The sequence below is a fragment of the Nicotiana tabacum genome, chromosome 18, assembly GCF_000715075.1.
Source record: "Nicotiana tabacum cultivar K326 chromosome 18, ASM71507v2, whole genome shotgun sequence".
Taxonomy (NCBI): Eukaryota; Viridiplantae; Streptophyta; class Magnoliopsida; order Solanales; family Solanaceae; genus Nicotiana; species Nicotiana tabacum.
The window spans coordinates 64,234,644-64,247,521 of NC_134097.1; positions in this window are offsets into that span (position 1 = coordinate 64,234,644).

Here is a 12,878-nt window from a genome sequence, read left to right on the forward strand (position 1 = left end):
ATCGCATTTGCGATCTACTCATTGCATTTGCGAAGAGTAGCTAGGAAAGTTGGAGTTCGCATTTGCGCACAAAACATCGCAATTGCGATCATGGGGTCGCATTTGCGGTCAGCCCAGTTCGTATTTGCTTACATTTCTTTGCATTTATGAAGATAGCAGTAATGTGGGAGTCTTCGCAAATGCGATAGATTTCTCACATTTGTGGACTTCGCATTTGCAAAACCCAGGTCGCAAATGCGACATCTGCAGCTTGGAAAATATGACTTAAACGGGATTTTTGATTCATTCTTCAAATTTTCAAGCTCAAGAACCCTAGATGCAATTTTCCAAAGAACTTTGCTTCCCCAAATAATTGGTAAGTAATTCTAAACTAGTTTCTTTCAATCTTTCACTACTTTTTCTTAGATTTCAACCTAAAATCTAGAGTTTTCATGGTGGGAATTGGGGTTTTTTGGGTAGAAATTAGGGATTTGGTAAATTGGGGTTTTGGACATCCAATTTAGGTCGGATTCCAAAACAAATCACATAACTAGACTTGGGGGTAAAAGGGTAATCAGGTTTTGATCCGAATATTGGGTTTAGACCAAGCGGTCCCGAGTGTTGATTTTTGTTGACTTTTTCAATAATGACCTAAATTGAATTCTTTACAATTGTGGGTAGTTCCTAAGGCTTAATTTGAATCATTTGGTTTGTTAATTTCTAGATTCTATTCGTTCATAGGCTTTTTTGAAAGTCAAAGCAGTGGTTGAGCCTTGAGTTTGGTCCTTGTAGCGAGGTAAGTGTCATGGTTAACCTTGACTTGAGGGATTTTGACTTATTTGCCTATTTGTTGTGTGTCTAGATGTTGGGTACAACGTATAGGTGAGGTGATGAGTACATATGCATTGTTGTCGGGTTAAAGCATTTGGGCGAGACTTGGTTTCTTCTAATTATTGCTTCCTTTGATCATGTTATTCATGTTTAGACTAGTATTATTAAATTGATCATTCTTATCACGCTTATGGATCTTTGGGTGATAATTTACTAATGATTTCAACTTTGAGGCTGGTATTTGGAAACCAAATGGTTAAGACTTGTTCTTATTATTTATATCTCTCTATTGTCATTTGTTCATTGCTTTATGGCAAGGAAGAGTGTTAATGCACGAAGGTTGATGCCGTGCCATGTTGTAATGTATGAAGGGTGATGTCATGTCATGTTGTAAGTGTTAATGCACAAAGGGTGATGTCGTGCCATGTTATTAGAGTTAATGCACGAAGGGTGTGCAGTGCTGTTTCTATTGATTATATGGTGAGATTGAGAGTAAAAGCATGAAGGGTGATGTCGTGCATTTTCCTTTACTGTGTTTACATGTTCTTGTTGGTTCAAAGTATATTGGTTGATCAAGTTCTTATTACTACTATGATTCTTTATCTTGTGACCCCCTCAGCATGTCCCCCTCCCAATATTACTTGTCTAGCTTCCATTTGATGTTATTTTGTACATTTATCATTAAATTGCACAAGTTTATTATGTGAGCGTCTTGACATAGCCTCGTCACTACATCGTCGAGGTTAGGCTTGACACTCTGTGCAGATTTTGGTACTGGCCCGAGCTGATTGTGAGGTTAGTCACTGGATTGATTGACCGGAGACCCAAGGTAGATCTGCTAGCGTCCGTAGACCTTGGACTTTCTCCCTAGTCTTAGTGTTTTACTGTTTCTTTTCCTTCAGAATATTGTATTTCCTTTTAGACTCTGTTTGTAGTTAATCGAAGTACCTCGTGAGTTGTGACTCCAGATCCTAATTGTATCAAATGTTATGGGTTTTTATCATATTTCGCAAACTCTGTATTAGCTATTGTTTAGCTTAATTAATTCTATTATAAAAAGTGCACTGAAGTTGATTTGAAAATTCTATAACGTTGTTTGCCTAGCAAGTTAAATGTTAGGTGATATCACGGTCCCGAAGGTGGTAATTCTAGGTCGTGCGATTCTGTTCTCTCATTGCTAATTGAACTCTTCTACTCTTGTTCTCTCATAGATGGCGAGAACACGTACGACATCTTCAGTCGAGCAGCAGTTAGAGGCCCTAGTGGAAGCTCCTACGAAGGGCAAGGTCGAGGCCGAGGCTATGCCAAAGGCTGAGGCATGGGCAGAGCTCAGCCCAAGGCTCGAGCAGCAGCACTAGCAGTGGAGCCTCAGGTAGAGTTTGACGAGGAGGTTCCAGCCCAGACAGTTCCTGCAGGACCAGCTCAGGTCCCGGAGGGGTTCATTGTGACCCTAGTGCTTCAGGACGCCTTGGTCTGTTTAGTGGCCCTTATGGAGAGTGTGGCCCAGGCCCGTACATTCCATATGGCACCAGTCATATCTTAAGATAGGGGAGGAGCACAGATGGCTCCCTAGTTTCAGACTCCAGCAGCCCAGCTAGTTTGGATAGTTCTGTCGGTTGTTGCGACACGTGCTGGTGATGGACCAGCTATGTATTCTAAGGCTTTATAGAGGTTGGATAGGTTTACTAAGCTTTTTACAGTTCACTTCAGTGGTTCATCTTCAGATGAAACCCATGATTATCTTGACAACTGTCATGAGGTGCTACAGAACATGGGTATAGTGGAGACCAATGGGGTCGACTTTGCTGCATTTCAGTTGTCAGGTTCTGCCAAGAAATGGTGGAGGGATTATGTGTTGACTAGGCAAGCTAGGTCACCTACTCTTACTTGGGACTAGTTCTCTCAGATCTTTCTTAAGAAGTTCCTTCCTCTCACATTGATAGAGGACTATCGGAGGTAGTTCGAGCATTTCAGAAGGGCTCTATGTTTGTCACTTAGTACGAGACCCGATTTGTGGATTTGGCCCATCATGCTATTCTTCTGCTTCCTACCTAGAGAGATAGAGGGTGAGGAGCTTTATTGAGGGACTTGCTCAGCCTATCAAGTTACAGATGGCCAAGGAGACTGGGAGTGAGATTTCTTTTCTGACGGCCGCCAATGTCGCCAAGCGAGTCGAGATGGTTCTAGCACGGGGGGGAGATCAGGGATCTGACAAGATGTCTCGTTATTCTGGTGGATTCAATTCTACCTCATCTTGAGGCAGGGGTACTTTTAATAGAGGTCATCCTCCCAGTCCATTCCATTCAGAACTTCAGGAATCCCACGGTGCTTCAAGTGGTCGTGGCCCTCACATGCATTATTCTGACCAGCTAGCCTACAGTGCACCACCAACTCCTATTAGTGCACCTCCGCTCTAGAGTTTTTAGGGTGGTTACTCTAGCCGACAAGGTCAATTTTAGAGTCAACAGTCACAACAGCTGAGGTCTTGTTATACTTGTGGGGATCCGAGGCACATTCCTAGATTATGCCCTCGAGCATCGAGCAGTTCTCTGTATCAAGGTTATCATGGCATGGTCCCATCATCGGGTGCTTCACCGCCAGCTCAGCTAGCTAGGGGTAGGGGTCAGGCCTCTAGAGGTGGAGGCTATCCAGCTAGGGCCCATCCCCGAGATGTAGTTCAGAGTTGTGTGGCCTAGCCCAGATGCTATGCCTTACTAGCCAGACCTGAGGCTGAGTGATCTAACGCGATTATCATATGTACGGTTTCTATTTGCAGTAGAGATGCCTTTGTTCTATTTGATCCGGGTTCTACTTATTCATATGTTTCATCCTATATTGCTTCATATTTGGTTGTGCCTCGTGATTCTTTGAGTGCTCTTGAGTATGTGTCTACCACTATGGGAGATGCTATCGTTGTAGATCGTGTTTATCATTTGTGTATGGTTACCATTTGGAGTCTTGATACACCTGTAGACCTCCTACTTCTCAATATATGGTCGATTTTGATGTCATTTTAGGTATGGATTGGTTGGCACCTTATCATGCTATATTGGATTGTCACGCCATGATGGTGACCTTAGCTTGTCGGGGTTGCCTCGATTAGAGAGGGCTCCTGGACATTCTACTAACAAGGTTATTTCTTTTATAAAGGCTCGGTGTATGGTTGAGAAGGGTGTCTAGTTTATCTGGCTTATATAGTGCGGAGGTTACTTCCATGGATTCAGTACCGATTTTCCGTGACTTCCCAAAGGTGTTTCCTGCAGATCTGCCGGCGATGCCACCCGACAGAGATATCGACTCTGTATTGATTTAGCTCCAAGCACTCAACCCTTTTCCATTCTGCCATACTGTATGGCCACGCTAGAGTTGAAAGAATTGAAGGAGCAGTTGCAAAATTTGCTTGATAAGGGCTCCATTAGACCTAGTGTCTTGCCTTGGGGTGCACCCGTGTTTTTTGTGTAGAAGAAGGATGGATTGGCGATGATGTGCATAGATTATCAATAGTTGAACAAAGTCACCATCAAAAACAAGTATCTCTTGCCAAGGATTGATGGCTTACTTGATTAGCTTCAAGGTTCCAAGGTGTTTTCAAAGATTGATTTCAGGTCTAGCTATCATTAGTTGAGGATTAGGTCATTTGATGTCCCTAAGATAACTTTTTGGACTCGGTATGTGCTTTATGAGTTTTAGTGATGTTATTTGAGCTGACAAATGCCCAAGCCGCATTTATAAATTTGATGAACCGGGTGTTCAAACCCTATTTGGATTCCTTTGTAATTATTTTTATTGATGATATCTTGATCTACTCCCACAATCGTGAGGAGTATGAGCAACATCTCCGGATCGTTCTTCAGACTCTAAGAGACAACTAGTTATATGCTAAGTTTTCAAAATGCAAGTTTTGGTTGAGCTCAATTGCATTCTTAGGGCACGTTGTGTCGGCAGAGGGTATTTAGGTGGATCCTAAGAAGATCGAGGTAGTTAAGAACTGGACTAGACCCACTTCAGCTACAGAGATCTAGAGTTTCTTGGGATTGGCAGGTTATTACCGTTGGTTTGTATATGGGTTCTCCTCTATAGCAACCTCATTGACTAGATTGATCTAGAAAGTGCCCTATTCAGATGATCAGATGAGTGTGAGACGAGCTTTTAGAATCTCAGGACGGCTTTAACTATGGCGCCAGTGTTGGTGTTATCCACAGGTGCAAGGCCTTATACAGTATATTGTGACGCATCACATATTGGACTTGGTACGGTATTGATGCAGGATAGTAGGGTGATTGCATATGCGTTGCAGCAACTGAAGGTTCACGAGAAGAATTACCATGTCCATGACTTAGAATTGGCAGCCATTGTTCATATGCTGAAGATTTGGAGGCACTATCTTTAAGGCGTGTCATGTGAGGTATTCTTGGATCATCAGAGTTTGCAGTATTTGTTCAATCAAAAGGAGCTCAATTTGAAGTTGAGAAGGTGGTTGGAGCTATTGAAAGACTATGATATTACCATCATGTATCATCCCGGGAAGGCCAATATGTTAGGCGATGCTTTGAGTAGAAATTCAGTAAGTATGGGCAACCTTGCATACATTCTAGTCGGTGAGAAACTGCTTGCAATCGATGTTGAGGCCTTAGCCAATCAGTTCGTGAGGTTTGATGTTTTTGAGCCCAGTCGTGTTCTAGCTTGTACGGTTTCTCGATCTTTATGGTTTGAGCACATTAGGGAACAGTAGTATGATGACCCTCATATGCTTATCCTTTGGGACACAGTGCGACACGGTTATGCCAAATAGGTTACGGTTGGAGATGATGGAGTTTTGAGGATGCAAGGTCGTATTTGTATACCTAATGTGGATGGACTTTGTGAGTTGATTCTAGAAAAGGCCCACAGTTCCCGATATTTTATTCATGTGAGCGCTGCCAAGATGTATCAGAACTTGTGGTAGCATTATTGGTGGATGAGTTGAAGAAGGATATAGTTGCATATGTATCTTGGTGTCTAAATTGTCAGCAATTAAAGTACGAGCATGAGAGACTGGGTGGTTCATAAGATAGAGATTCATGAGTGGAAGTGATAGCGTATCATTATAGACTTCATTGTTGGACTCTCACAGACTTAGAGGAAGTACGATGCAGTTTGGGTCATTGTAGATAGGCTGACCAAGTCAGTAGATTTCATTCCTATGGCACATACCTATTCTTCAAAGCGGTTGGCAAAGATTTATATCCACGAGATCGTTCGTCTTCACGGTGTGCCCGTGTCTATCATTTCTGATCGAGGTACGCAGTTTACCTCACATTTCTAGAGGGAAGTACAATGTGAGTTGGACACGCAGGTTGAGTTGAGCACAACATTTCATCCTTATACGGATTGATAGTGCGAGCGCACTATTCAGATATTGGAGGATATACTACGTGCTTGGTTTATTGACTTCGGAGGTTCATGGGATCAGTTCTTACCACTTGCAGAGTTTTCCTACAATGATAGCTATCAGTCGAGCATCCAGATGGCTCCCTATGAGGGATCATATGGTAGACGGTGTCGATCGCCTGTTGGATGGTTTGATCTGGGGAGGCTCGGTTATTGGGTACAGATTTGGTACAGGATTCCTTGGATAAGGTTAAAATCATTCAGGATATACTTCGCACACTCAGTCCAGACAGAATAGCTATGTCGACCGTAAGGTTCGTGATATTGCATTCATGGTCGGAGAGAGAGTGTTGCTCCGTGTGTCACTGATAAAGGATGTAATGAGGTTTGGGAAGAAAGGAAAGTTGAGCCCTAGGTACATTGGACCTTTTGAAATTCTTCAGAGAGTGGGTGAGGTGTCATACAAACTCATATTGCCACCTAGTTTGTCAACAGTTCATCAGGTATTCCATGTGTCCATGCTCCGGAAATATCACGTCGATCCGTCCCACGTGTTAGATTTCAGCTCCGTTCAGTTGGACAAGGATTTTACCTATGATGAGGAGTCAGTGGCTATTCTAGCCCGGTAGTTTGTCAGTTGAGATCGAAGAGTTATCCTTCAGTTTGAGTGCAGTGGAGGGGTCATCCCGTTTAGGCAGCTACTTGGGAGTCTGAGTCGAACATGTGGAGTAGATATCCCCACCTTTTCATTAGCCCAGGTACTTTTCTATATCCGTTCAAGGATGAGTTGTTGTTTTAGGTCATCTTAAGATTAAAACCCAATTCTGCGCTTTTAAGTTTTAAACACCTCATTTTATCCCTCCTCAATTTGCATGCACAGTTCGGGCGTATTTCTGGAAACAAATTATGCTAAAAGTTGATGAAAATAATAATTATTTCCTAAAAAATTCATTTGAGTTAACTTCAGTCAACATTTTGAACAAATGGACTCGGATCGTACTGTGATTTGGGACTTGGGCATATGCCCGGAATTGAATTTGGAAGTCCCTAGTCCGAGATATCGGACTTTGTCGAAATTTGAAAGTTAAAGGCTTAATGAAATGGAAATGTTTGGCCAATGTTTGACTTTTTGGATATCGAGTCTGTATTTTGGTTTCGAAACTCGGTATAGGTTTAACACCATATTTATGACTTTTATGTGAAACATGGTGAGAAATAGAGTTGGTTGGACGTGATTCGGACGTCTGGTTGTGAAAATAAAAGTTTCAAAGTTTTCATGAAAATTTCATTTGATTTGGTGTTCAATTCGTAGGTCTAGGTGTTATTTTGTCTATTTGATCGCGCGAGCAAGTTGGTATGATATTTTTAAATTTGTGTGCACTTTTGGTTTAGAGCTCTGAGGGCTGGGGTGAGTTTCGGATAAGCCACAGAGTAAAAAATTGGACTTAGAACTCAGCCGGTGTTCCAGATTTTTGTTGCAGGCCTCAGACCTTGCATTTGCGAGGTCAATCATCACATTTGCAACCAGTGTTGGGTTCGCATTTGTGATCTACTCATCGTATTTGCGAAGAGTAGCTGGGAAGGCCAGAGTTTGCATTTGCGAACAAAATATCGCAATTATGATGGGTAATATGAGGGGAGAATCTTCACATTTTCGATCGTGGGGTAGCATTTGCGGTCAGCCTAGTTCCCATTTGTGAACATTTCTTCGCATTTTCAAAGATAGCAGAAATGTGGGAGTCTTTGCAAATGCAATGGATTTCTCGCATTTGCGAAATTTGCATTTGCAAAACCCATGCCGCAAATGCGACATCTACAGTTGGGTAAATATGACTTAGACGGGATTTTTGATTCATTCTTCAAATTTTCAAACTCAAGAACCTTAGAGGCGATTTTCCAAAGAACTTTTCTTCCCCAAATCATTGGTAAGTGATTCTAAACTAGTTTCTTTCAATCTTTCACTACTTTTCTTTAGATTTCAACCTAAAATCTAGAGTTTTCATGGTGGGAATTGGGAGTTTCTTGGTAGAAATTAAGGATTTGGTAAATTGGCGATTTAGACCTCAAATTGAGGTCAGATTCCAAATCAAATAACATAACCAGGTACGAGGGTGAATGGATAATCAGTTTTTGGTCCGAATATCGGGTTTGGACCAAGCAGGCCCGGGTGTTGACTTTTCCAACAATGACCTAAATTGAATTCTTTACAATCGTTGGTAGTTCCTAAGTCTTAATTTTAATCATTTGGTTGGTTGATCTCTAGATTTTATTGGTTCGGAGGCTTGTTTGAAAGGCAAAGCGATGGTTGGTCATTGAGTTTGGTCCTTGGAGCGAGCTAAGTATTGTGGTCAACCTTGACTTGAGGGATTAGGACTTATTTGCTACGTGTCTAGATGTTGGGTACAACGTATAGGTGAGGTGACGAGTACCTATGCATTATTGTCGGGTTAAAGCATGTGGGTGGGACTTGGTTTCTTGTAATTATTGCTTCCTTAGATCATGTTATCCATGTTTAGATGAGTATTATTAAATTGATTGTTCTTATCACGTTTACGGATCTTTGGGTGATAATTGACTATTGTTTTCAAAGTTGAGGTTGGTATTGTTGAACAAATGTTACAACCCATATTTTCGTACATGAAAGTACGCCATAAGTAAAATGATGAATGCTCGGAAATGAGATGTTACATTCCAAATTTCCGTACACTAAAGTTTCATCGCAAGATAATCGACGTATGCTCGGGAATGAGATTATTTTGATGTTATAAGTATTATGCTATTTCAAACAAGTGATAAGTAAATTCGTGAAGGTGAGAGGGTAAGCGAATCGAAGAAAAGAAGTTTCGACGAAGTTTGACATTTTGGGATAAAATGCGGTCTGAGCTATAATACCAGTATTTATGGACTAGTGCCATACAATGTACCATATGACCATGATAGTAGGATTTATAAAATGTGTTAAAAGTGAGTAGTATTTTAAGTAATTTAAGATAATTCTTAATTATATGGGTAATTGGTTAACGGGAGATTAACAAGTTAATCAAGATATTGGTGGATAATTAATTCAAATATTTGTATAAGGGTGGATGAACCCACATGGCAGCAAACCTTGCTCAAAGGAATGACTCTTAATTCATTTGATAAGATGTCGTATTTGAAGGCTAAGTCATCACCTTAGTGGGGCCTACACGCACTATGGTTTAGAACTTTTCTAATTAAGTAAAATAACCTCCCTATATCACTAAAGGGAATGGAAATGTTTGCTAGAGATTGCGGATGGGATTCTCCAAAAAGAATTCATGTGAACCTTTACAAAGCTATTGCAACGTGAATTACAAACTCTAAGGGAACACGGTGCAATCTTTTTCAAGAATATCATATGGATTTTCTCCTACGTTGATCCGTCGTTACATGTTTTGCCGCAATTAATGTGTGTTAGAGGGATTGCCAAGAGAATCGGTTTAGGTATGTTAAGGATAAACCTTTCTTTCATTTTGGCATGATCCAGTAACTACATGTGCTTCATAAGGAGACATGAAGAGAAGTTCATATTCCTAAATTTATGTACATTTTCCTAGTCTCACAAGTTGCAGTATTCTCCCTTATCGGGACTTAATATTCAGTTTAGTTTTGTCTTCTTCCAGCCAAGAGAGCAGAGAGTCTATATATATAGTATTACAGTATTTCACAACCATCGAGCTATAATCGATGGGCAGGCCCCTATTGGGCAACCTCTAATCAGATGGTAAGTTATATACCGGGCCTACTATGGCCGAGTGCCTATGAGCGAGCCCAGAATGGCCGAGATACAGAGCTTGGTATGGTCAAGTTCCTATAAGTGAGCCTACTACGGCAAAGCAGTTACATATACCGAGCCCCATAAGGTCGGACACCTATTTTACTTACTATATTGAGATAGTTGAGTCAGTATCAGCAGGTAAACATATCTGCAAATTATTTGTGACTCCCGGTTACTTTTAATATTGTATTATCAGTTCAGTTTTGGCTTTCAATTATTTTATTGCCTTACATACTCGGTACATTATTCCGTATTTATGTCCCTTTTTCTGACGATGCTGCATTTCATGCGTGCACATTTAGAGAGACAGACGGGTAGACCTCCTCAGTAGGTGTTGACCGAGTTCAGCCTGATTGGGAAGCTCCACGTCCTTCAAAGTTGCCAGGTTTGGAGTTTTGTCACATATTATGCATATATGTATATATATTATGAGTAGGTCGGGTCCCTATTTTGATCACAGTACATCCAACAGTAGAGACTTGTAGACATATCCTATCAGTTAGTGTAGTATGTTGGACTTATAGGCCTTGTATGTATAGTTATTTGGTTTGTCAGCTGTATTAATTATGAGTACCTTGTCGACCCAGCTTTATATTGATGTTTAGTCAGTGTTAGTTTCCATTCTATTTTATATTTTGCTTCATAAAGTGTCTTGCCATGTGGCCCATGGACAAAGTATGACATTATATGTTCAGAGTGCCTTAGTCGTAAATTGGTACGCAAGGATATGCGAGGCACTGGGTGCCGGTCTCTCCCCTAGTTTCGTGCATGACAAAAGTGATATCAGAGCATTTCTGTCCTATGGAGTCTACAAGCCGTGTCTAGTAGAGCCTTGTTTATGGGTGTGTCGCGAACTACACTTATAAGCAGGAGGCTACAGGGCATTTAGGATCTTACTCTAGATAGTGTGGTAGAGAACAGTTGTAAGAATCCAAACTCCTAAATTCTATTGTATTCATAATACAGCGATACCTACATCCAGAAAGACAACTGGTAAGAGGTTGCATGTGGCTGTGGAAGAGTTGAGTCAGGGGAACTCAATTTTTCATGATGCTTATGATGATTAAATGTAATGTCTTTAGTAGATCATATGTGTACTAAGACGTGTAAGCCTTTTGATAAGGATACTTAAGGCAGGAATATCTATCCACCCCTATGGTGAAAGGCAATGAGAGATTCAGAAGATAGATACAAATTTTAACAAGTAAAAGAAGCAAGATGAAGAAGGGTACGAGGCGCCCAATTAATGGAGATTATCAGTATTTACAATTCAAGCGAAGGAATATAAGCCTTTTGAGTTACTTTCAACAATAACAGAGGTATGAACAATTGGCCACACGCATCTCATTTATGCCCTATAGGGGCTAACAGAAGTAGTATAAGAGAAGGACGGATATCGGGATCCGGCTAGGGTTAGAGTGACACAAAATAGTGGATGAATTGTTTGCGTTAGTTGACATTTCTGAGGGATATTGCAAATGTGCTAATAGATCTCCTTGTGAGACACCCAGATGATGCACTCTAAAATAGTACAGCTAGATATGAGTACTACAAAGATAAGCACTGGAACCCTTGAAGGGATAACTATTGTGTTAGTGTGGCTCTTGTCCCTCGTAGAAAAAGAATGTTAGGCAACCCAAGGGCCAGTAGATGGAGCAAGGGGAGCTAAAAGCAAAAGAATATCCTATTGAAATTTTTAGAATAAAGTGATAAGACAGAAATGTTAGTGGGAAGTAAGAAGAGAGTTAATGAAGCATTATGAGTAAGATGTGATGCATGGATGACAATGGTAAATCAAAAAAATGACAGTATTATAGAATATATAGTCAAGTGAAGGAAAAAACGAGAAGAACCAGGCCTTGAGACAACAAAAGAGTATAGGCCATAAAGTCATATCCTCATTTCGAGAAATAAGTTGGTGACTCCAAAGCAACTATCAGCAGGAAAAATTAGACCCCAGAGTAGTAGAAATCAGTATGGGCTAGTGAATAAGATAAGCTAAACATGAATTAGGGACTGAGTTATTTGATAATGGTTGACATCAGGAGAATTTCATATTTTGTTCCGGCGATAGTAGAATTGACAATATAAGAAGATTCATGAGAATGGTCATTAAGGAAGACGCTTCCCTAAAGCAAGAAATGTGAGCAAAGTTAATCTTAAAGTACTGTATGTGCCAGTTATACTAATTGTCAGCCTCGCAAGTAAGAAAATTTGTTATCCTTACTGTGAAGGATTACCGCGAGGCGAGTAAGGGTTAGCGATGATATGAAAAGACGCCAAAGATAAAGAGGTAAAACATCTATATACAGATCATTGTTGCACTAAATCTTAGCATTCCCCTAAAGAGGGAATATGGAGTGATGTATAATTAAGTCAGAATTAAGTGGTTCTAGTAAATATGGAATGGTAAATGAAGAATGCGACAAAAATAAGAAAGGAATGAGATTGCACTAATCCAAATCCTACTAATACGCTACGATTCCAGAATATTATGCAAGCACGATGTCAAGGAAAGGAAGTAAGGGTTCCTACCCAAGGTGTTATTGATAAATAAGGAGTTGGTGCGAGATGTAAGACAAGGTGATAAGGTGAAGAGGTGATCCTCTTTATCTTTAAATCTTCGAGAAACTTTGTAATTTTTGCATCGATAAAATCCGACCCATAGTCACATCTATGTCCTTTGGTATTCCAAATCTACAAATTATATTTTCCCATAGGAAGTTGACCACTTCGTGTTCTTCGATCTTCTGATAAGGACCTGCTTCCATCCATTTAGAAAAATAGTTAGTCAAACCAAAAGGAAATATTACCTTTCTAGGAGCTGGTGGTATCGGTCCGAAGATGTCCATACCCCATTACATGAATGGCCACGGGAATAGAACCAAATGTAATGGTT